At 41.0% G+C, this 20,890-nt stretch overlaps 1 long non-coding RNA gene across 1 annotated transcript; it reads right to left on the bottom strand.

Annotated features, from left to right (window-relative positions):
• Positions 1 to 1,736: 1,736 nt before the first annotated feature.
• LOC117513274 lies at positions 1,737 to 20,459 on the bottom strand. Its single transcript, XR_004561530.1, has 3 exons — positions 20,445 to 20,459; positions 15,315 to 15,318; positions 1,737 to 1,858 (listed from the first exon to the last, which is right to left on the bottom strand). It is a non-coding gene; the product is annotated as an uncharacterized LOC117513274 (long non-coding RNA).
• Between the last annotated feature and the right edge of the window lie 431 nt (positions 20,460 to 20,890).

Genomic DNA, 20,890 nt, shown 5'->3' with positions numbered 1-20,890 from the left:
ACTATGCTGGGTTTAGAATGCCTCGTTTGCCTTTAATGGCGTCGTTTCAGAGCTTATTTGGCAACCTCATTATGAAATGCAAGTAGGTGGCGCTGATCGGTTGCCGTTGTTTGATTGGCTGCCCTTACTCTCACTGAAAAGAAAGCATTATTTATTTATTTTCATTGCTTTTATATTTTTTGTCGTGTTTCTATTCAGGTTTTTTTGCCTCTTTCTCTAAAATTGTATATAATAATCATTAGATTATTAATATATAAACAAAAATAAATTTAAGAAATATTACAATTTGAAAACAAATGCACCCGAATGTGATGACAGCTGCAATGCTAACTTTTAACATTGAAAATGCCATAGACATGCTAGCGCGTTAGCACTGCTCCCGTTTTTTAGTTATAAAATACATCTATCAACTGTTTCAGAAGAACATAACAGGTCGGTTTAACATAGAAAAGGTAAATAATACTTACAGACGTATGCTCTTTAGGATTTTAGCAGGAGAAAATTAAGCAAAAGAAAGAAAGAATAATCAAAGCATTGCTTTAATCTGCGAAGCACTGCTTCAATTGGTTCAAGGTTCAAAGCAAAGCCGCGCTGCAGAAAAGTTGTTTACAGACCCGCTGCAGGGTCTGTAATCAATACAGAAATGATCATTTTCCTGACAAACACCCCCCAAAACAACGGCCACTCTGAAGGACCGATAACATAATCGTTAAGCACAAAGCTTATTGATGTCGGTGGATTGAGTCATTTCTTAACGATACCCAAAAGGAACCGGTTCTCGATACACATCCCTAGCTGCTAAGGGGTTAGCTCATTCCCTTTAGAGGAACAAACCAGAGCTAACGTGCCATTCTAATGTGCAATTCTTACAACAGGAATATGGCGCAACACAAATTTAAAACAAAAGAAAATGTGATACTCACAGGCTGTACTGATTGCTGGGGTTGATTTTGTCGCAGAGTCGGAACTGACCCTCTACTGAATATTAAATGCCGACTGAAGCCAGCTCGAAATCGTGCAAGGTTTGTGAAACAGTCCTCCGTGAAATGCACAGAGCAAAGAAATAGTCGGCGGTTGTATGTACTGGGGATGCGGTTAAAAATGAATAAAAGCCAGTGATCGCGTACATTGCTTTCCGTGGGAAGATCGTAGTCCGCTAAAATAGCCTGGGAAAGCACACCTGTAGCTCGCCATTGCTTCTCTTCGAGTGTTACGAATGGGTGGGCACAACCTTATGAATAATTAATTTCGAAGGGGAGTGTGTGAAAGGGGGTGGGTGTAGGTGTGTGTGTGTGGGGGGCTATTGGTGAAAAAGTGACGTAAGTTTTCTCTCAAAAACGGATTGGCCTGTTTTCTAGGGGCAATTCAAAAAAGAAGAAATACTTGAAACAGAGGTTCTGAAACTTGCTGGCACTTTGTGTGTTTTCCCCACAGCAGGGAGACTCTGAACTAACACCAAAAACATGAAAAAGATGATTTTGATTCTCTATCCCCTTTAATATACTGCTGAAACTGAATCTTACTGTTGGAACAAGGAGGTTCTTAGCTTTCTAAAGGCATCACTTCAACTGTCATTGTAAACCAGATATTAAAGACAAGGCATAATATCATTGTCACTGAACTGTGCAGAAAAAACGAGAAAAGTGTCCCAGTAGATTAGTTCTTATCATGTCTTTGCAGGACTACATTTGTATTTTCCACCACTTTTTACATTTTAGTGTTTATCAGTTCTTTTTTTCTTGATCAGTGAGAGAAATCTAGTCTCTGTTGATCTTTAACAAGTGTATCAAAGTCAGGCTGAATGTCTGAGGTGGAGATGTGAAGCACAGCTAACAGATGATCATCAGTGAGAGAGGACCTGGACTTACTGAACTTCATCCAAATTAGGCATTCAGCATCCACCTCTCTTCTTGGCATGAGCGGACATTTCTGAGGAGCGGTACACACTGATTGGATTAATCATTTCCGAGAACAAATAAAACAAACAACAAAAAAAAAAGCAGGCTTCAGAATAGAAGCAATGCAGTTTTAGTTCAGTCATAAAGGCCCGGTCACATGGCACGACGACAGCAGAATAAAGGACAGAAAGTCAAAAAGTCACAAATCGTCAGGAAAAGGGGAACGAATGATCTGCACCTTTCCCATCACCAGAAAGCCTGCACACCGAGAGCGCATGAGTGTGAAAACGAAACATTCACGATCACGGGATCGAAAGTGGGAATAAAACCAAACTGTCTCTGGCGCTGGATCCACAGATAATTCCCCATGGGTCAGGCGAACATGCTGTGCCAGGCTGTGCGGCGAACGTGATGGCGCCGTGCCAGGCTGTGTGGCATGCATTATGTGATGGTGCCATGCTGGGCTGTGTGGCGCGGGGTGATCACTCTGTACCAGGCTCTGCTATTACGCAATGGCGCCAAGCCATGCTGTGTGGCGCGGAGCGATCGCTCCCTCCATGCCAGGCTGTGCAGCATGCATTACGCAATGGCACAGTACCAGGCTGTGTGGCGTGGGGCGATCGTTCCATGCCAGGCTCTGCTATATTCTGGAGGACATGCACATGCAGCCACAAATGATTGCAAGTTGGAAGAAGGTCACCCGCAACACTAACTTGATGGAATAGTAAATATTTTATTCTTTAATTTCCAGGTATTTGTTGGCCAGTCCGAGTCAGCCAGAGGGCCGGATACAGCCTGCGTGCCATAAAATGCCCAGGTGTGCCCAAAGGTCTAACCTTACCAACCTCCCTGAGCAACCACATAAGCAACAGTCATAAGGAATAACTCCCTCTGCTGCCTTTGAGGAAGAAACTTCAAGCAGACCAGACTCAGGGGGGTGACCAACTGCCTTGGCCATAGTAACAATATCAAGAATCAGGTGACCAAAATACAAGAAGGAACTGCCAACCATGGAACCAAAAACAACTGTCAGAAGTCCCAGAGAAGGCATCCACCTGGCAGTAGAACCAAGTTCTATGACATGGTTCATCTCAAAATTATAGTTCCCAGCAACTTCAAATATCATGTGGTCAAGCTGGACTGATAGGTATCGTAATTTCCAGACTATAAGCCATTACTTTTTTCACACACTTTGAACACTGCAGATTTTTCAATGATGCAGCTAATTTATGGATTTTTACAGGCTTTTTCATAAGTTGAAATATGTCAATTGCGCCATCAGATCAGTTAGTGGAGGGGAGCCTTCTCCCCCCACCCTTCCAAGTCATTCTCTGTCTTGGCGCAACAAGTCAAAAAAGTCACAGCACCTCATTAACGTCTCATTTACCACAGACTCCATCTGGCTGCACGCGATGAAAGTTGAAAAAGAAAAAGTTAAAATTACTCAGTTCTCCATGTGGAGCAGAGACACCATGCACGCACGCTGGATGACGTGTGCAGCAATATTTACATGTAACACTTCAGGGGGAAAAGCATTTACGGTACATATTTAATTAAAAGTTAAAAAATCTTTCTAACATTTTTCTGTGTAAATATCTCATGTTACAACGTGGAGACCCACGGCTTATAGACAACTGCAGCCTATTTATCAGAGGTGTCAAATCCAGCTTCAGAAAGTAAAAACCCTCCCATGTGTTGCTTCTACCTGTGCACCTAAAACAGGTGATCTCAATAATGAGCTCATCCACCTGCCTGAAGAGCTGAACTAATTACAATCAGCTGGTTTATTGGGAAGATGGAACAAATATGTGGCTGGACTTTTACTTTCTGAAGCTGGATTTGACACCTCTGATATTTATGTACAATGTCTTTTGTCTTTTTAAAATTGGTGGGTGCGGCTAATATTCAGGTGTGCTGTATAGTCCAGAAATTACAATGCAAACAATGTCCAGATTAATTCTCAGAGGAGGAATATAACTTGCATTGTGAGAGAATGTCATTGAAATGATATGAATGACATTCCCTCACAATGACATTATGGCCATGTGACATGTTTGTCTGAATATGATCCAGTTCACACATGCCTCAGTGTTTAGGACTAGAGGTGGGCGATACCGGGAATTTTGGTATTGATCCGATAACAAGTAAATACAGGCCCAGTATCACTGATATCAATATCGATACCAATACTTTTTCATATTTAAGCTTCATAGATCCAAAGGATCCAAAAGACCTAGGATAGAATTTCGCCAAACGTATGTGACAACAAAATACTTTATTATCACAATCAACATTTTTGTTTTAAAAAATATCACTCAACACAACTTAAAACAAAATCTCCTGAGGTAGAGGGCTGACAAACCACAATACAACAAAATTAACACACCACAACAAATACTGTAAACAGTTTCAAACTTATTCTGTTTTTCAATTCGAACAATACAATAAAGTAATACAAAAAAATAAGGAATTTCTTCCCTTCAGTGCACTTTGCTACATTGTTTCTTAAATAAAGCGTGTAAAAAAAAAAAAGAACTTAAAGCAAATTAAAACAATCTTCTGAGGTTAGAGAGCTGACAAACCGCAACAGAGAAAAACTAACACACCACAACAAATATTGTAAACAGTTTCAAACTTGTTCTTTTTTTTTTCAAGTCGAACAATACAAGAAAATAATACAAAGAAGAAGGAATTTCCTCCCTTCCGTGCACTTCTGGCTTTAAACAAAATAAAAACAATAAGTGAAAATTAAATAAAGAAAGTATAAATAAAGAAAGAATATGTTAAGGGCCCACAGCTACCAGTATTGCCACAGTTACTTTGATAAAGTAATCCAATTACTGATTACTGATTACTCCTTCAAAAAGTAACTTAGTTACTTTACTGATTACTCAGTTGTAAAAGTAACTAAGTTAGATTACTAGTTACTTTTTTAGTTACTTTCCCCAGCTGCCGACAACAACCCTCTGTCACCTAAACATGACAATGATACCTGTTTTGCCAAAACTCACTTTATAGTCACCCTTTCTTGACTTCAATGAAAATAAATATGTATTTTATAAAAAGTAAAATAAAGACCTCTTTCTTGACTTCATATTTAACTGTTGATGCCACTGTAACAGAAAAACATGCAATTTCTAACCTGCATTGTTTATAAATGTAACTATTAAATTCTTTCTAGCATTTTTCTAACATTTAAATTCTCTCTAAACATTTTACTTGTTGAAATTATTATTATTATAAGTAGTATTAGCAGTTGTAGTAAAAAAAAGGCTTCAAAACTGGACCTTTAATCTAGGGGTGTTGTGAGGGGGGGTCACATCCCTGCCCCACGCCCCCATTCAATCTGGATTCACCCCTGCTTTGGCGTTTGAGCACAAAGAATGGATAACATTTATTTATGCAGAAAACATGACCAGATTTACAGGTAAGAAAGTTTTATTGTGTTTTCACATCATGTGGTCCTCAGAAAGAGAGTTTAGGTGCATTTGAGTGGAGAATAGTGTTAGTTGTTGACGCGTCGCAGAGGATCAGCTGTTTTAAGCAAGAAGATACGGAGCAGCTCAGCTCATAATTCTAAATAAAGGAGGAAAAAGCATAAAAATGTCTTTGTAAAGCTCAGTGCAGGTGTGCTGGTGTCACCACATTTTAAGAGGTGAGGACGAGCTGCTGCAGAAAACCGTGGATAAAAAGCTCACAGCTCGCTAAAGTGGGCAGTTCAGTCGAACCCCGCCCACGAACCAAGTTTAATGCTGCTATCGACCCACAATACAAAAATAATAGTAATGCACAGTGACTTGGAGAAGTAACTTTAATCTGATTACTGATTTGAAAAGATTAACGCGTTCGATTACTCGTTACTAAAAAAATGGTCAGATTAACGTGTTACTAAGTAACATGTTATCGGCATCACTGACAGCTACACTGTGGGCCCTGTCCCCCTGTTGAGAACAAAGGATTAGAGGTTTTTATTTAAGAACAGTATCATGTTCACAGTGTCACGTGTTGACTCAGCTGAGTGGGCGGGCCAGGCTGAGCCTACCTGCATGGCTGTTGGCTGGTGCCGCTAAGCCACATGATGGCGCAACAACAAAAGACCAGAGGGGGGAGGGTGCGCTGCTCCGTGTTGTGTGACAGTGCAGTGCTGCTCTTACAGAGAGTAGACTTTGATGAATCTCCATGCGCAGCAGTCTTTACGTGCGGGAGAGAAAAAAAGCTTGAGTATCGATCTTTTTACACGAGAATCGTTCAATATCAATACCAGTATTGGTATCGATATTATGATCGATCCGCCCACCTCTATTTAGGACCCTAGCGGATACAGTAGACCAAGAGGAGATCCCACATTTCACCTGGCTGTTTGTTACTTTTGAGAGGTGGGGAGGGACCTGGGTGGTAACCATCCAGGACTTGAGACAGCAGCACACGCTTCTAACCAGGGGTGGGCAACGAGGGCCAAGACAGTACAGGCTTTCCTTGCAGCCAATCACCTCTGCAGGTGGGTTTGCTGATGAGCTTCTCTCGTGAACAGAAACACCTAATCGTCAGTGAAATCACCTGTTGAGGTGATTGGCAGCAAGGAAAACCTGCAGTGCCCTAGCTGGATGGAGCTGCCCTGAAAATGAGCCTGTTAACCCTTTGATGCACAACATATGCGCACCCCTTCTAATGCACAACATGGGTCAAAAATGACCTGCATTCATTTCCCAGATTATTTCATGCTGGCTGAGTTTTTATTTGCTCTGTCTTTTGAAATCAATTTAATTTATGTTTGAATATTCCAAGTATTATTTAATTTAAATATCTTGTTTTTCATTACCACTGATCATTATTTCCATATTTCCTTTCATATTTTGTGAACAACAATATATTACTACATCAAGTTTACACGCATGGGTCCAAGTGTGATTTAAAATTTAATGACTTAATGCTATAATAATTGTTTCAAATAATTATTTTAGTACTGAGTGGGGCAAACCACTTATGCATTTAATATTTGCAATGTTTTTTGTCACTTTCTCACACATACGTCTGATAGCAGATATCACAGCTTTTGAATTTTACTGTATCTGCAGTTTAACAACTGGTGAAGTGTGACCAAACAAAATAAAATACAACTGAACACATCACTAGAGCACAAATTGCAATCTCAAGGTTTACATGCCTCACAAATGACAACATGGTTGGTGGCCTAGTGTTTCGCCCTGTTGCCTCACAGCAAGAAGGTCATGGGATCACATCCCACCTGTGCTCTTTCTGTGAGGAGCTTGCATGTTTGTGTGGGTGCACTCCGGGTGCTCTGCCTTCCTCCCACATTCAAAGGCATGCAGTTTAGAGGTGCATTGGAAACTTTCAATTGTGTGTGTGTGTGTGTGTGTGTGTGTGTGTGTGTGTGTGTGTGTGTGTGTGTGTGTGTGTGTGTGTGTGTGAATGTGCGTCTATATGTGGCCCTGTGATAGACTGGCATCCTGTCCAGTGTGTACCCTGCCTCTTGTCCTATGACTAGGATAGGCTCCAGCTCCCCGTGACCCTTAACTGGAGTAAGCAGGTATAGAAAATGAATGGATGGACAAATGACCACGAAGTGTTTATGCTCTTTGGACAGAGGCCTGGTGCACCGGTGTTGCAGACCGGACGGTCCCCCCTAAAACTTGGTCTGCCCTGCCTTCACTACGCATGTGCCATTTTGGACCACAGCAGCACGTCTGCGACAGACTCTCTACACCCAAAGCGATCAAATGGATGAATGGGATTATTAACGATCAGATGACAAAGTAAAACCTCTTAAATCATTCTAAAGTCAGTTTTAAGCAGAAAACGAGGCAGTAATTGGCAAGTCGTTATTGACGCTCTGAAATGACATGAGCACCTCAGCAGCTGTGGTGGCGCTCTGATCGGTCCCCCATCTTTTATTATGAAATAATGTTGAATTTATGTGGAAATGATTGTTGTACAAAAGCTTCAGATATCTGTCACTGACACAGATGATGACTGGAGTGCAGTTTTAAGCAGAAACGAGGTGATAATCTGTGAATTGCTGGTGACACTCAGAAATAAAGCATGCACAGTGAAAGCACAGTGGACCGATTTTTAGGGGAGGCCATTCAGTGAGCGACACCAGGAACACCAGCTCGTGACTTTTCTGTCATTGGGAACTGGGCAGATTTCGTGCACCTCGTGCGCCTCATGCTCCTCGTGCTTCCTCGTGCTCTTCCCTGTCGGATGTCCTCTGGTGGCTGGGTGGTTGCTGTGTATTTTGTTTTATTTTTTTCCCACATCTTCCCATTGCCTCAGTAATGTACTTTTGGAGTTTGGGCCTGTCCTCCATGCACCTCTTCATATGTGGCATGACAAGCTCTATGCCCAGCTCTTTGATGAATAGCCGATGTGCATTGTTCACACTGCCAATATAATCAGGGTGTTGTCCAATGAAGTTAGTTTAGGTACTGATGGTGGCAACATCTAACAAAATGAACGAGAGAACCATGGGCTACCTCAAGGTTTTGCACTCACGTGGGTCGTTGCTACTCATCTGATCCATTGTGTCCATTCCTTTTGTTGTTGTTGTTGTAGTACTGAATCACTTCTGGTTTCTTCTTCTGACTGCTATCATCCACCGCTTTGTCATCTCGCATGGTGCTCAGGAGGACAACAGCTCACCATGGCTATTGTAGAAAATCTAGCTACACAGACTTTTTTTACATAATTAAAGGTACAAAGCTACAGGGGAGGTGATGGTCTAGTGGTTAAAGGGTTGGTCTTGAGACCAGAGGATCCTCGGTTCAAATCCCAGACTGACCGGAAAAACACTAAGGGGCCTTCAGCAAGGTCCTTAATCCCCAAGTTGCTCCTGGAATGTAGTGAGTACCTTGTATTAGAGCACCCTCACATCGGGGTGAATGTGAGGCATTATTTGTAAAGCGCTTTGAGCGTCTGATGCAGATGGAAAAGTGCAATATAAATGCAGTCCATTTACATTAATGTTTTTCTTTTCAAACAACTGTATCTCCTTCCTAAGGTCGAATGTCTTGAGCTGAAGTACTGTGTTATCACTGATCTGGGGTAGCCACAGAGGACCCCCCCCCCCCCCCATCTCCTCACAAAAGTGACCAGTCTTCAACAAACACTTTTATATGTCATAGGTTCTTCTGAAACCAGGATGGGTTAAACCCAGTTCAGTCTGAATGTATTTGACAGTTTAATATTAACCTGTCCAAAGTCAGAGTTTGTCCAGGCCCTGAAACAAACACTCCTCCTGTAGCCAAAAAGATATTTGATGACCCGGGTCCAGGAAATATCAACTCTCAAGCCATCCAGACACATAGGACCCTCACTGCAGTGGAACCACAGTGCCACATACAGGGAAAACACCGGCACACTCCAGTGTGCAACTAACCACTCATAACCAAAGAAGAGGAATTATAATTTATTTCCTGTTTGTTATAATTAAGCAAAAGACAAAGTTTATTTTCCTTTTTAATCTGTTGTTGTTTTATGTGATGATTATGAGTACTTCATTTGTAACTCTTGGCATGTCAAATGTTATTTCTTGAATTATTAAATTGTCAAACTTCAATCTTATATAGTAAGTCCCTTCGGCTGCTCCCTTGTTTGCACTCAGGGTCGCCACAGCAAATCCAAGGTGGATCTGCATGTTGAATTGGCACAGGTTTTACGCCGGATGCCCTTCCTGACACAACTCCACATTACATGGAGAAATGTGGCAGGGGTGGGATTTGAACCCGGAACCTTCTGAACTGAAACCAAGCGCATTAACCACTTGGTCACCACCCCTGCCCAAACTTATCTTGTATATTTTATCTTATATTTTGTTATTCTTATATTTTATCTTATAATGTATTACCTAAAGAAGGAACGAGTATCTCATGCATTTTTTTGAAAGCTTTCTATTGGTAAGAAACCTAACATCAAAGAGGCGGAGCTTATGACCATGCATAGCTCCCTTTATAATGGCCCTGAACCCACCAATCCTGGATTCCAGAGAACTGTTGCAATGAAAGCTACCTCAAGAAGAGACAGCTGCTATTACTACTACAAATATCACTACTACTTTTAAAGTGCTCAACAGCCTATGTCACTCCCTGTATGTTAAAGTATGTGTGTACCACGTTTGCCTCAATTCTACAAAACAAAAGTGCCTCTGCCCTTAACTTCTACTACTGCAACTATTACTACTAAAGTGCTCAACAGCCTATGTCACTCCCCACATGTCAAAAGTGTATGTGTGCCAGGTTTTGCTCAATTGTGCAGCACAAAAGTGTCTTTGCCATTTATTAATACTACTACTACTACTACTACTAAAGTGCTCAACAGCCTATGTCACTCCCCATATGTCAAAGTATATGTGTGGCAAGTTTGGGGAGTGAGGAGTGTATTTTCATTACAAACCAGGAAGCTAAAAACATGATTAGAAAAAACATAGTCCATAAATATCTAAACAGCACTGGAGAAAACACACCGATTGAAAGCTTACCAGCTAATGACCGGACCATCTGTTTACAAGTTCTTCATGGAAGTGAAGAAAGCGAACAAGCCCAGTACCATCAGGAGCATATTCGGGTGATACTGTAAATTTGCATATATATATATATATATACAGAGAATATATATATATACAGAATATATATTTACAGAGATTAGAGCATGTCATAGGTATTAAAGGCACTGCGCTGCGGTGGTTTGAATCATATTTGTCTAATAGATTACAGTTTGTTCATGTAAATGGGGAATCTTCTTCACAGACTAAAGTTAATTATGGAGTTCCACAAGGTTCTGTGCTAGGACCAATTTTATTCACTTTATACATGCTTCCCTTGGGCAGTATTATTAGACGGTATTGCTTAAATTTTCATTGTTACGCAGATGATACCCAGCTTTATCTATCCATGAAGCCAGAGGATACACACCAATTAGCTAAACTGCAGGATTGTCTTACAGACATAAAGACATGGATGACCTCTAATTTCCTGCTTTTAAACTCAGATAAAACTGAAGTTATTGTACTTGGCCCCACAAATCTTAGAAGCATGGTGTCTAACCAGATCGTTACTCTGGATGGCATTTCCCTGATCTCTAGTAATACTGTGAGAAATCTTGGAGTTATTTTTGATCAGGATATGTCATTCAAAGCGCATATTAAACAAATATGTAGGACTGCCTTTTTGCATTTACGCAATATCTCTAAAATTAGAAAGGTCTTGTCTCAGAGTGATGCTGAAAAACTAATTCATGCATTTATTTCCTCTAGGCTGGACTATTGTAATTCATTATTATCAGGTTGTCCTAAAAGTTCCCTAAAAAGCCTTCAGTTGGTTCAGAATGCTGCAGCTAGAGTACTGACGGGGACTAGCAGGAGAGAGCATATCTCACCCGTGTTGGCCTCTCTTCATTGGCTTCCTGTTAATTCTAGAATAGAATTTAAAATTCTTCTTCTTACTTATAAGGTTTTGAATAATCAGGTCCCATCCTATCTTAGGGACCTCGTAGTACCATATTACCCCATTAGAGCGCTTCGCTCTCAGACTGCGGGCTTACTTGTAGTTCCTAGGGTTTGTAAGAGTAGAATGGGAGGCAGAGCCTTCAGCTTTCAGGCTCCTCTCCTGTGGAACCAGCTCCCAATTCAGATCAGGGAGACAGATACCCTCTCTACTTTTAAGATTAGGCTTAAAACTTTCCTTTTCGCTAAGGCTTATAGTTAGGGCTGGATCGGGTGACCCTGGACCATCCCTTGGTTATGTTGCTTTAGACGTAGACTGTGGGGGGGTTCCCATGATGCACTGTTTCTTTCTTTTTTTGCTCCGTATGCATCACTCTGCATTTAATCATTAGTGATCGATCTCTGCCCCCCTTCTCGGCATGTCTTTTTCCTGGTTCTTTCCCTCAGCCCCAACCAGTCTCAGCAGAAGACTGCCCCTCCCTGAGCCTGGTTCTGCTGGAGGTTTCTTCCTGTTAAAAGGGAGTTTTTCCTTCCCACTGTGGCCAAGTGCTTGCTCATAGGGGGTCGTTTTGACCGTTGGGGTTTTTCATGGTTTTTGTATGGCCTTGCCTTGCAATATGGAGTGCCTTGGGGCAACTGTTTGTTGTGATTTGGCGCAATATAAGAAAAAAGTTGATTGATTGATTGATATATATATATATATATATATATATATATATATATATATATATATATATATATATATATATATATATATATATATATATAATAGCCATATAAATAAACAAATTATTAACCTTGTTTGCTCGGTCTGTATGGGGATATCAAGGTGCATTTACACATAAGCAAGATGCGTTACGAATGTCATTTTACTGTCATTCGTGACACATTTCTGGCATTCTTAACGTGACTTAACGCATCTGAATAGGTTTCTTAATAGTGCGTGTTGGTGCATGATATTCTTGATATTCGTGGAGCATGTTTTTGCCTGTCAAAAAATCTTCCACGAATGTCACACACCACCCTCATTTTGTCTCACGTCGTGGAGGTCGCAACTGAGCGTATTGATCCGTCTTGATTTCTAGTGATCCTTAATAGAACGTGACAACGTTCGTAGTGGTTCCTGTGATGGTTCTTGGAGCCCAAACTGTCACACGTTATTACGAAGTGACACGGAAACTGTCAAGTTTTGAGACAACTTGTAACGCGGCGTCACATTTCACTGCGCGCCACAACAAATCAGTTTTCTGTCACATGCGCATAATTAAACTTGACTCCACAGTGTTCAGTTTGATGCAGTATGCCGAAGAGGAACAGTGACGCGAAGTCAGCCAAGTGCAGAGGTGTCAAGTAACGAAGTACAAATACTTCGTTACTGTACTTAAGTACACTTTTTAGGTATCTATACTTTACTCCATTACTTATTTTTCTGCCTACTTCTGACTTCTACTCATTACATTTTCACACAAGTATCTGTACTTTCTATTCCTTACATTTTTAAAACAAACAGCCTCGTTACTATTGGCTTCAGTTTAATGTTTATATATATATATATATATATAATCATGTCATGTGCGCCTGTAATCAACTTTTCTGCAGCACGGCTTTGCTTTGAACCGTGAACCAATCGAAACAGTGGTTCACAGATTTAAGCAATGCTTTGACCTATTGCTTCGTTTATTCTTTCTTTCTTTTGCTTAATTTTCCCCCGCTAAAACCCTAAAGAGCATACTTCTGTGAGTATTATTTACCTTTTCTATGTTAAACCGACCTGTTATGGTCTTCTGAAACAGTTGATAGATGTATTTTATAACTTAAAAACGGGAGCGACGCTAACGTGTTAGCATGTCTATGGCATTTTCAATGTTAAAACTTAGCATTAAGCAGCTCTCATCACGTTCGGGTGCATTTGTTTTCAAATTGTAATATTTCTTAAATTTATTTTTGTTTATATATTAATAATCCAATAATTATTATATACAATTTTAGAGAAAGAGGCAAAAAGAACCTGAATAGAAACACAACAGAAAAAAAATATAAAGCGCACCGGATTATAAGGCGCGCCCTCAATTAGCGGGTACTTAACCCTTACAAAAGGTGCACCGGATTATAAGGCGCAGCCTCAATTAGCGGGTACTTAACCCTTACAAAAGGTGCACCGGATTATAAGGCGCAGCCTCAATTAGCGGGTACTTAACCCTTACAAAAGGCGCACGCTAAAACATATAGTCTAAAAAAAAAGGTCACAGAAGCAAAACGGAACTACCGGTATTTAACAATATGGTATTCACATTATTTTTTATTATGGTTCTGTCACAAATCCATCGAAGTCTTCATCTTCTGTGTTTGAATTGAACAGCTGGTCTTCTAGCTGTGGCCACCTTGCTTTGTTTCTGCGGAAACTCCGTTTGGTCTTTTTAACTTGGCGCAGTTCATTTTCTTGTTTCCTCTCACAGCTGCTCTATTCCCATGAACAACCGCGTAACTGATAGCCTGCAGTTTGAATTGTGCCTCGTAAGCATGTCTCTTCACTGGCGCCATTTTTGGGGGTCCTTAGACAAACAAATGTTGTTTTGCAGGATACCTGTAGTATACGGTAACTACCGGAGGAGTGGCGGAGGTAAGTGTACGTACCATGGACTCACGGACTTCTCTGATTGGTTTATAGCTGGCAGCGTACGTACTCTACGCTACCAGCGTACGTACTTTATGTATTACGTAATATTCTCCGATTGGTTTATCGCTGCCAGGGTACGTACTCTACGCTGCTAGCATACGTACTTTATGTATTACATCCTTGTGTCAGCGGGAAATGGTCCGATATTCCGACGGTCAAAGACAACGTCGGTCGTTTTTTACAGATTTTGGAATTCAGTGCGCACATAAGGCGCACCGCATTATAGGGCGCAGAGACGATTTTTGTGAAAATTTAAGGCTTTTAGGTGCGCCTTATGGTGCGGAAAATACGGTACATAAATAAATACATACATACATAAATAAATGTTTCCTGTGAACACCTAGTGACTCTTACACCTCCACTTCATCCCTGTCTTATTTAATGACAGTCTGTTTCAGTCAAACCATATTTTCAATTTGTTAATTTCTTCAGTGATTTCCTCCAGAACTATCTGCCAAACTAGAAAACTGCTGCATCCTAGTAAGAGCAGAATACTACTGGAATGAATTTGAATAAGGAAAGTTGTGTTTTGTTTTGTTTTTTCCTTTCACTAAATGGATGCTACACTCACTGCAGTTTATTGTCTGGAATAGTCCCAGATTGCATTTCAGAGCTTCTAGAATTGAAACATTTTCGTGCAGGTGGTGTTCGGGGGTAATTTTGGGTTTTGGGTCTTGGGCTACATGTAGAATGAATCAGTTTTTAAATTAAGCTTTCAATTCATATAGTGGCATCTACCTTTTTTTTTTTTTTTTAAGGTTACTTTATACTTTTATACTTTAAGTAGGTTTTGGAGCACATACTTTTTCAGTTTTGCTTGAGTAAAGAGGTCAAGTTGATACTTCAACTTTTACCAGAGTGTTTTTAAACTGCAGTATCTATACTTCTACTTAAGTAACAAATGTGTGTACTTTTGACACCACTGGCCAAGTGTCGTTCCACAGTTCCTGCTGAAGCTCCTCAGGACGCTCGTGCAGGTGTTCCACCTGCTGTTGTAACCGAAAACGCGCCAGACGAGAGTCGCATGAAGCCACACATCTGGCTCCTCCTCCTCTCTGCGCCACTCTATGGCACAGAGCCCAACTATGAATGCAGTCACAAAGTTCTTCTGAAAAACTGAAGCGATCTGAATTTGGTTGGATGAATATGGGTGTGTGTCTGGAGACAATTCACCTCGTTCACAACGTGACAGAACTTAACAATGCTCTGTTACACGCAATAGCGCGCAACAGTGTGCAACAACGCGCAACAACGCACAACAACGCACAACAACGCGGAACACTATTCTTTACCGTGCGTAATGGTTCCTGATAATTCTCCAGCAACACGTGCCATTAATCGTAACGTGTTGTAACAGGTTGCAGCAATTCCAGGACACCTGATGCCTCTGCCCTGAATAATCACATTCGTGATCAGCGGCCAAGAATGTATACTTCGTGGCATTCATGACTAACCATCGTTATGTGTAAACACAGCATCAGACCTCTGTGTTTCTTGCACGGACCATACTTACACCTCAGTCTGATATTTCCCTGTACAGACCTCAAACTTGGTTAATAATCCTTTAATATATTACAATAATATCCTAGCTGTTGCTATGCAATCCAAATGTCAGTCGATACTCACAAAAACATCTTGCAGACACTATTTGTCGGTTTCATTATCATATAAAGTCCAATTCTTCACAATCACTGGCTGAGTGTTTGTAATTTATTATTCATTTAAACTTTATATTTTTAAAGCAAAGTTGATCCTATAGACATGCACATAGTTCTTCACGTGAAATATCAAAAGATATTTCCCAGGGATAGTGGGTTCAAAGCAATATCAAACCTTCCATCCATCATCAGTACTTTATATCTCTGAAAAACCCATATGAACTGAGGTGGATATTGATACCATGATACCAGCGAGCACTGAAAATATGTGTGAGGTCATGAAAAAAATATCTCTGTGGGGCCACCAATTCCCACAATCTCCAGTTAACCTGAACATCAGCACAAAGTGAGACAGCTCTCAAGGTCATAGGAGACTCCACTCCCTACATAAATCATGAGAGACGTCATCACAAGAAAAGCTCCAATGCCCATAAGCGTCACTCAGCTTCATTGGTGTGTAAGCATTTTTGTTATGGTTGTTGTTTTTTACAAAGGCATCCATCAGTTTGAGCTTTTTTTATTTTTATTTTTCCACGATTCACCTGTTTTCTCCTCATATGTGCTGTAGGCTACCTTAGAAATGTGGATTCGCGGGCCATTTTGCACAGCTACCTCTGCTCTTATCACTGCATGCTTGAGGTGATTAAAACCATTCTGAGTGAATATTTACTTTGCCCAAAGGAGCACTGCATCAAATTGTGGGTGACCGGATATGAAAAGCAGATTTCTGAAAATAAATAATTACTGGTGTAATGTCATGACAGTTGTGCACTGTTTGTTCCAGATGATTTTAATGCATCTAAATTTGAAAGTGCAGGCATGTCATATCAACATCTCTTTCCTTTCTGAAGGAAGTTACAGTCTCACTGAAGTTTTAGATATTATCAGTCACATTCATTGCCTATAAGTGTAGCTGGAGATGCTTTTGCAATTCAGACATTGAAGCCATGTATAAAGCATATTTCCCATGTCACTTACACTAAGTGCACAAGATAACCAATTTACTAAATGAACACGATGTACAATAAAGGCCTTCATTAAACTACACAATGTGTACATCAAAAAGCTCTGGGCCTGAATTTGTGAAGCAACTCAAAACCTTCTCAAAGAGCTCCTAACTTACCCTAAAATGTCCTGGCAAGAAAACTTAGCCTAAGAGAGATCCAAGAGGTGTCTGAGAGCAAGTCTGAGGAAAGAGGGGACAGAAACGTTTATCTTTATGAGAAGGCAGGGTTGACCCCATTGTCAGTTAAGAGCTGTGATTGGTTGTCACAAAATGGGAAGGAGATATAAAATAACAAATGCACTCTGCGCTCCCAGTTACGGATGATCAGTGAAATCAACCAATCATATAACATGCGTGTGTGTATGTGCAAAGCTGGAGCTGATGGTCTAGTGGTTAAGGCGTTGGGCTTGAGACCACAAGATCCTGGGTTCAAATCCCAGCCGGACTGGAAAAATCACTAAGGGCCCTTGGGCAAGGTTTTTAATCCCCTATTGCTCACGGTGTAACAGTTTCTCTTACCCTCCACCTGATATCTTGCCAAAACATGCACGCGTACATATACACAGAGGCTACTTGGCTTTTAAGGCCAAATTGAAGTTTTGCAAGATACGTTTGTCAGTATGTATGGGGTTTTTTGTTTGTAATACATTTTTCACCTTTAACTCGCTGTGCAGCACACAGTTTACATCGCAGACTCTTGCAAGTTCACATATAAGCAGCCCTAGTAAGGTACCATTCCATACACAAAAGGATCAAGGTCAAAAGTCAAGGTCACAGGAAGGTCAAACACTAAATTCAACTACACAACTTTCCTGGTTGCAATTTTTGAAATATAGCAGCCCTTGTAAGGTACCTTTCAGTACACAAAAGGATCAAGGTCAAAGGTCAAGGTCACAGGAAGGTCAAACACTAAATTCAACTACACAATTTTCCTGGTTGCAATTTTTTAAACTTAGCAGCCCTAGTAAGTTACCTTTCAGTACACAAAAGGATAAAGCTCAAGGTCAAAGGTCAAGGTCACAGGAAGGTCAAACACTACATTCAATGAAACAGCTTTCCTGGTCACAATTGTTGAAATTATCCCTCAAAATTTGACATGAATATAGTGATAGGCCTTGCCCATAAGCCATTACCTGGGATAAGCAATTGACCTTGACCTTCAGGATTTTGCTTCAGGTCAAATGTCACCTAAATTAGGTCAAACCTCAGATTACGAGGTCTGTTAGAAAAGTAACGGACCTTTTTATTTTTTCCAAAAGCCATATGGATTTGAATCACGTGTGATTGCATCAGCCAAGCTTGAACCTTCATGTCGGTTGCGTCATTTGCCTGTGAACAGGCTTTGTGGGAGGAGTGGTCCAGCCCCCTCGGCGGATTTTCATTGTCAGGAAAATGGCCGAGCGACTGCTGCTTTGCTCCATCAAAATTTTTTCAGAAACTGTGAGAGACAACCAGGTGGAAACCATTCGGAAAATTCAGATGGCTTTCGGTGAAGATCTTATGGGCATCACACGGATTAAGGAACATTACAACCGGATTAAAGACGGCCCACAGTGGCTGAGGGCACGCCGCGCTTCAAGCGGCCATCGACAAGCTGAAACAACCAGATCATTTTCAAACTGAAAGCTGTGTTGATCCGGGACGTCGTCTGACCACCAGAAAAATGGCAAGAGAGGTGGACATAGCACTTTTTGGCACATTACACTGTTACAGGAGATTTTTTAATGAAAGACATGCGGCGGATTTCGCGCGTCAGGACGGGGGGCCGCTAATGGTGCAGAACAAAAAGCACCTCCATGTTGGAAGTCTCATGGGACATGCCCTGACATGCCCAGCTCTTCCACCATTCAGAAGATTCAGATGGCTTTGGGTGGCTTTTCAGTCGAGTGAGTATCCGAGAAATTGTCGAAGAGCTGAGCATGTCAGGGCATGTCCTGTGAGACCAACATGGAGGTGCTTTTGTTCCGTGCCATTAGCGGCTCCATGGCAAATTCCTCAGGCTCCTGTTTTCATGACAAAATCTCCTTTAACAGTGGAATGTGCCGGGAAAGTGCTGATGTCCACCTTTTCTGCCATTTCTCTGGTAGTCAGACGACGTCCCGGATCAACACAGCATTCAGTTTGGAAATGATCTGGTCGTTTCAGCCTGTCGATCGCCGCTCGGAGCGCGGCGCACCCTCCGCCATTGTGCGCCGTCTTTAATCCGGTTGTAATGGTCCTTAATCTGTGTGATCCCCATAAGATCTTCACCGAAAGCCATCTGAATTTTCCAAATGGTGTCCACCTGGCTGTCTCTCACAGTTTTTGGAAAAATTTGATGCATTGCTGCTCCAGCCGTTCAGACATTTTCCTCACAATGAAAATCCGACAAGGGGGGAGGACCAGTGCTCACTCAAAGCCTGCTCACAGGCGAATGATGCAACCGACAGGCGTGAAAAAACTCACGCATGCGCACGAAGGTTCAAGCTTGGCTGATGCAATCACACGTGATTCAAATCCATAAGGTTATTGCAAAAAATAAAAAGGTCCAATACTTTTCTAACAGACCTCGTACAGTAAAAAATGTTGTGCAATATACCAAATTAAAGGGCTTGGCGAGAGGACCCAGAATATAGCAAAGGTTTTAAGTTATGATGTCATTTAATGACATAAAAAATGATGCGTGATAACTAAGCATCTGTCATGCTTAGTTATCACGTTACACAGTAACATATGTCACCTGTCATAGTATCCAATTGACATCAACCTTGTTTGACCTTTACTTTGGAGACCAAACATTCAACACAGTCAAAACTATTACATTTATTAATCCTTTCATTTCACTCTTTATATTTATGGCCTAGCTTTTACAAAAGAGATTTGAGAAAGGTGGCAGACATTATAGGCACCTCATTTTCATTATGTTTCTTAAACATATGTTTCTTTGCATACTATTGTGTCTGTGTATATCTGCTACTGTGTGTTCTATACAGTGGTGGGCACAGTTCTGCTAATCCGCTAACTGCTAATTATCAAAGATAATGTTTTCATTATCAGATTAGCATTTCAGATAACTTTGAAAACCACCATCGGACCAATTATCTTCTGATAAGTTTTTAAAATATTTTTAAAGTTTTTAATTATTTTTAAATTATTTTTAAACCACTAGCATTTTTGCAGGCATAGTTTTTTTGTAGTAGATGTGCAGTTCTATCCTCTACAAACAGAGAACAGCTGGTTCCAGAATAAACTGCTCTATCCTCTGCAGGCAAAGGAGAAATGGTCATAAAATAAGGGGAAAAAAACTATTTTCTTTTGACCCCATATTAATACGCTGGCAATAGCATCCAAGTCATCCAGAGGCATAGAGTTTTAACTTATGGTTAGAATTTTAACCAAACTAATTTCAGACAAGTTATTTAAATTAACTCACATCTGAATTTTTATAAAGTGAAAATTCCTGAGGGAGTGCCAAGATGGCGCCATTGTGTCTGGCTGCTCATCTGCTGCTCTCCAGTCTGTTTGTTATTTTATTGTTTTTAATTTATGCTGTTTTTGAGTCAGAGGCATTGCAGGTGTATGATCGCCAAACTCTGCTGGATCTCCAGCCCCCGGTTCGTGGTGCGGTGTGGTTATCGGCAGATGGACAGAACTTTCCGCCCCCATTTTTATCGGAGCTGCTGGCTTTTCCACGTCTTCACCGGATTGATGTGCGCCAGTGGCGTTCTCGGAACCTGGGCTTGTCTCGCCGGGTTCCGAACAGTGAGACTGTCATCCCCACTGAGGTCCTTACCCTGGGTCTCCTGGACATCAGATCACTGTCCTCAAAATCTTTGTTGATTAATGATTTAATCATGGATCATCATTCAGATATGATTGGCTTATATGAAACCTGGCGCAAACCCACAACTCTCCTTCCTTTGAATGAGGCCTGTCCATCAGCGTACACATTTAGTCACGTGTCTCATGGTGTGACGCAAAGCGGGGGTGTGGCTTTTATTTACAAATCTAACGTTTTCTTTATTAGCTGTTGGGGGTCACAAATATAATTCCTTTGAGCATCTGAGTCTCCGTTATGCCCATGATGCTAAGTACTGTCAGGGTCATAAAACTGGAGCTCAGCTATGTTATTTTGTCACTGTTTATAGGCCCCCTGGCCCATATTCAGACTTCTTAGATGAATTTGGTGCATTCATCTCTATTTTGTCAACTGGT

Source organism: Thalassophryne amazonica, chromosome 7 (genome assembly GCF_902500255.1).
Source record: "Thalassophryne amazonica chromosome 7, fThaAma1.1, whole genome shotgun sequence".
NCBI classification, from domain to species: domain Eukaryota; kingdom Metazoa; phylum Chordata; class Actinopteri; order Batrachoidiformes; family Batrachoididae; genus Thalassophryne; species Thalassophryne amazonica.
Note: the sequence above shows the minus strand (reverse complement) of the source record. Positions and strands in the feature narration are given on the sequence as shown.